Source organism: Mytilus galloprovincialis, chromosome 10 (genome assembly GCF_965363235.1).
Source record: "Mytilus galloprovincialis chromosome 10, xbMytGall1.hap1.1, whole genome shotgun sequence".
Lineage (NCBI taxonomy): Eukaryota > Metazoa > Mollusca > Bivalvia > Mytilida > Mytilidae > Mytilus > Mytilus galloprovincialis.
In genome coordinates this window covers 41,203,358-41,209,357 of record NC_134847.1, presented here as the reverse complement: position 1 = coordinate 41,209,357, position 6,000 = coordinate 41,203,358, and positions in this window count along the sequence as shown.

Sequence of the window (6,000 nt, the reverse complement as noted above, 5' to 3'; positions counted from 1 at the left end):
AAACGCCAGTTCGGATCGACCGTCATTCACGACCTACAGCTCTAAAATTTATGATGATGGCACGTTAATTTCAGAGCCGAACGCTGTTTATTACCCCTTTGTGGTAAAGAACAATTTCCGTGTATTTATGGAAAAAAAAAAGAAAACGCGACATCCAATTTCAACTCTATTCATTTAGTAATATAGATTTTATCATGCTGCCTTTTATTTTGTAGATATCCAGCAAGCGGGAACATCATTGGAAAGTGAAGAATTAATAATGTCAAAATAATGATAATTATAAATAATATAGATATCTTGTTTTCAATATCAATTTCATTAATACGTTAACATGACTTTCTTTGTTGACTAAATAACCATCAAACAATCAACCTTGCTTATCTAATGATATGATATTGTGACGTTCGAAAAAGCGAGAATGTTTTAAGATGTCGCTTTAAAAGAAATAATCTGGATTGCATCATTGGAAAAGAAAGATAAACTTTGTCTACACATCGTTGTTTCAAGAATACAAATAAATCGGGTTATTAGCTCGCACTTTTCTGTCATTGAATATGTTATAGGTATCACTACTATATCTATCCCAAAAATTGACTGGGTATAGAACTATAACCATTCCTGGACTTTTCTTGTTCAATTTCTTTCCGATATAAAAGTTATATACTATTCCAATGATAAGATACTCTGTGTGAATTTAATGTTTATGCTTAAACACTTGTCTTTATTTTGCGCCGTTTATTGGTTTTAAACATGATCTTAAGTTAAAAATATAAAAATGCTCAAATGAATAAATAACAATGGGGAAATTGTATGCTACAAATTTATAAAAATATGGCTATGCCGTCAGATCTCAATTTTTTGTCATGTAAATGTTCAGCAATATTTAACAAACATCGAATCAATTGTTCAACTACTGCATTTGAGTTTTGACTGAATTATATGGTGTCACACGTTAAAATGTTAAGACAAGCTTTTGTTAAAAGTTTTCATAGGTGCAGGTGTGGAGGTCATTAGATGGTATGTTGGTTGATCGCTTATGTTTTTATTTCAAGAAACATCATTGTTTTATTTCATAAGAAATCAGTAATTATTCAAACCATGTACCAAAAATTGAACGTCCATGCTGTATTCAAGGCAACAGTCTTATAAGAAAAATCCAAACTAAAGGCTCTCAAGAGCCTGTGTCGCTCACCTGCATTTACAATTTTCCCTTAGACTTATATAGTAAATCCCTATGTTCTATTTTTAGCCATGCAGGTCATGTTGGTTGGATAGCAGGGTCATTGGATATATTTTCCCATCAAAATACCCTATTGAAAATTGTGGCTAAGTCTAATTCTTTTTGGCCCAGTAGAATAAGCGGAGAAGCATTTGTAAAAGATTACAAAGGTTTACGAAAAAAAAAGTGTTAAAAATAGAGATTGACTATAAAGGACAATAACTCCTTAAGGGGTAAATTGAAATTCTTTGTCTTATTGGCTTACTTGTAATTCGTACTTTGCTGAACATTATTGCTGTTTACAGTTTATCTCTTTTTATTATAATATATTATTTAAGATAATAACCAAAAACTGCAAAATTTCCTTGAAATAATCATTATAGAGGCAGCATCATAACAATGAGTTGTCTGATTCGTCTGAAAATTTCAGGGTAGATAGGTCTAAAACTGATGAACATTTTTACCCATGTCAGATTTGCTCTTAATGCTTTAGTTTTACAGATATAAGCCAAAAACTGCATTTTACCCCTATGGTCTATTCTAAGCCATGTCGGCCATGTTGATTGGCAGGCGAGGTCATCGGACACAAATATAAACTAGATACTCTAATGATTATATTTCAGAGGAGAAGATTTTTGTAAAAGATTACTAAAAAAAACTTTACAAAAAATTGTTAAAAATTACTGTTAAGGGCAATAATTCCTTAAGGGGTCAATTGACAATTTTGGTCATTTGACTTATTTGTAGATCCTACTTTACTGAACAATATTGCTGTTTATCTCTATACATAATAATATTCAAGATAACATTACCTTAGCCGTATTTGGCACATTATTTTTGGAATTTTGAATCCTCAATGCTCTTCAACTTCGTACTTGTTTGGCTTGATAAATACTTTGATATGAGCGTCACTGATGAATCTTATGTAGACGAAACGCGCGTCTGGCGTACTAAATTATAATCCTGGTATCTTTGTTAACTATAATAACCAAAAACTGCCAAATTTTCTTAAAATTATCAACTCCGGGGCAGCAACACAACAACGCTTTTCTGATTCGTCTAAAAATTTCAGAGCAGATAGATCTTGACCTGATGAACAATTTTATATGAGAATAGCTCACTTGGCCCTTTGAATTTTTTTTCTGTGACACCTTCAAATGGAAGAAGACATCACATAAAAAAAAAAAAAAAACTGCAATATACGTCTAAGTGCATCCATACTTATTACGTAGATTTCAAACAAACATAAGGTTCAATGTGCTGACAGTTCTAAACAATTTCAATCATTTACCTGGAAAGTTTAAGCCATGGATTTTATAGATAGATGTTCCCTTGACTCAACTATTAAAACAAACTTTCCCCAAAACAGGATTAACAAAGTACAACATTTACATTTTTTTTTGGGTGTGATGAATTGATGTCTTGGTTGTTTTATATAACGTTGCCACCATTCACAAGTTATTCTATTTGAGAATCAGAAGATATCAAAGAATGTTTAAACTCACGGGTCGAAGACGAACTGACAAACTCATCGCAAAAAAAGGAAAACGATAAAAAAAAAAAACAATCGACTTCAAAACACAAACAAAAAACTGAAAAGAAAGTGACACAAGCCCAACATGGTCATTCCAGAAGCTCCTGGAGTGTATGCAGATACTTCTCTAAAACTGTAAACCAACTTATTTTCGCGGATACCTTATTTCCCGTTTAGCACTTTCTAGTCCGCTTTGCGAGTTGTTTTGTAATTTACTTGATGTAGTTGTATAAGGAAAGATACAAGTTTTACATATTCGCGACGATTTATATTCACGTTATTTTTCTACTCGCGAAATTTGCAAAAGAAATAAATCGCTTAAAACCTTCGTTGTCCCCGTAATGTGATGGCTCTTTTCCCGACTTGTTATAACCTTTTGGATTATAGCTCTTTATCTTTTATATAAGCTTTGGATTTCAAATATTTTGGCCACGAGCATCACTGAAGAGACATGTATTGTCGAAAAGCGCATCTGGTGCAAGAAAATTGGTACCATTAATTTTATTACTACCACTGCGTCGATACCTCTGCTGGTGGACTATTAGTCCCCGAGGGTATCACCAGCCTAGTAGCCAGTACTTCGGTACTGGCATGGAAATACAGATTTTTTGTGTTATTAAAATTTGCTGTTACAAAATGATAGAAATTATTGAAAATAAAGAAATGTATCTCCCTCATACAAAGCTCTGATTCCTTTCACGGATTTGGCTATACTTTTTGGAATTTTGGATTATAGCTCTTCATCTTTTATATAAGCTTTGGATTTCAAATATTTTGTTCACGAGAATCATTGAAGAGACATGCATTGTCGAAATGCGCATCTGCTGCAAGAAAATTGGTACCTTCAATTTTATTACTATCACTGGGTCGATGCCTCTGCTGGTGGACTATTAGTCCCCGAGGGTATCACCAGCCTATTACTGGCATGAAAATACGGATTTTTTGTGTTTTTAAAATTTGCTGTTACAAAATGATAGAAATTATTATAAATTAAGAAATGTATCTCCCTCATGCAAAGCTCTGATTTCTTTCAAGGATTTGGCTATACTTTTTGACCTTTTGGATTATAGCTCTTCATCTTTTATATAAGTTTTGGATTTCAAATATTTTGTTCACGAGCATCACTGAAGAGACATGTATTGTCGAAATGCGCATCTGGTGCAAGAAAATTGGTACCGTTAATTTTATTGATAGAATATGAACTGAACAGAAAGTGACATGTCTACCAACTTAGCTTATAGAAAAAGTCAGGAAGAGTAAAAAACATATCAGGTTTAGCCATGTTTTGCAATTATAGGTGTACTTGTAAATGTTGTTGGAAAATTACAATCGTTACTATAAATAAAGGCAACAGTAGTAGACCGTTGTTCAAAATAGATAAAGAGAAAACAAATCCGGCTACAAACATCAACTATAAGAGGATAACAACGGAACAACAGAATCACTGAAGTGCAACAAAAGCAGAAACGAACCATTAGAAATGACATATTTCTGACTTGGCACAAGACATTTTAGGAAAATATATCATGATATGCATAGAAAAGAAAATATAACATGCTATACATATAAATTCTATATTTTATTATTGTACATATAAAACAATCTTGATATTATTTCACCTGTTGTGATACAAAGACTATCATATGTGCCACTCGTAATTTTCGATATCTATTAAAGAGAAAGAATTGATTAATGGTAAGGAAATAACATCATTTTACATGAACATCTTTCTCCTTCGTATGTACAGCTAAATGGTATGGAAAGTAACAAATTATTTGTTTGAAAATTTGTTCTAAAAATCGAATTTTGATATGTAGGTTTTAAACTTTTTATTTGTTTTGTTGCTCATTGCCGTTTACACAGTATACGTATTTATATATTATTCGATTCAATAGTTTCTACTGGATAATAACGACCTTTGATTATTGCTGTTCATTAACATAAAAATTCAAAGAACAGACTTACAGCTTAGATAATCCCAAACATTCACATAGATATTTCAAGTTGAAAATCATCTTTGGATTTCGTATCAGCAGCTGTATAATTTAATTTTTGATGTAACGCGTCCTCTGATTGGCTGACGTTATTTTGTTATCAGCCCATAGACATAATTTAGTCATGTGACCGTGACGTCATCAACGTTTTTCATGGTTTTCTACGGTTTCAAATGGAATTTAGAATTAAATTATAAACAATGACTGTAATATTTTTTCTGTCTATTCGAAATAACATAAAAAATGTTGTGCACACTGTTAAAAAACCCGCGAGGCGCGTTATTCATTGTGCACCAGATGTTTTATGTTATTTCTACTTAGACAGAAAAAATATTACAGTCATTCCTTAATTAAAACACACACATCAGATGATATATTCTTGATATTTTTGTGCCACTGTATAATTGTATGAGAAAACCAAAACTGTGGATTCATTTATTTTCGTGGGTACCGATTTTCGTGGATTAAAGAAAACTTACATGTTCGTGGATATCTAATTTCATGGTTTTGCCGAAATCTGCATACAAGCCTACCGGAAATTTGTCATTCGTTGAACATTGAATTTCGTGGTTTACTTATACCCAAAAAATCCACGAAGATTGGTATCTAACGAATATTAATGAATACACAGTACATAAATGAAAATGAATTTTAAATCAAAAGGACACACACTTTATGCATGTAAGAAAACAACTGTTTACCAAAAACACTTACAACAATGATGACCACTTTTGTTTATAACAACTTATACGGAGATCTCCTCTGTGATTTTTCTCCCTTGAAACGCAAAATCTGACACCCCGATCAACACGTTATATTTTGATGGAAAATCAGTTTTAAAATCCATAGTTTTTTAATAAGAAGCTGGCATTCGGTTAAATTTCACGAACAGGAACTCATTTCTATATACTAGTAAATCATACGGGAAAAATTGTCAGAAGTAGTTTTTTTATCCCGAAACTTGCACAAGAAGCTTCAAAATCTGCAACACGGAAAACTAAGGACAGGTGTTTGAGAAACCAGAGCACCGAAAACGTCTGCTTCTGCTTGCTGGAAATATATTATGGTTCGGTTCTTACCGTGCAATTCATTATTATGAACAAACGATTCTCAAAAAAGAAATTTTGATACTTGAACTTACCTTGATCATTTTTCTCCGCTTGAAAACGGTTTTACCGCCCCCGTGTCAAACATAGCCGACACCCCGCATGCGGCGTTCTACACGGTGTTGACTGCTTGGCCATTACATTTGT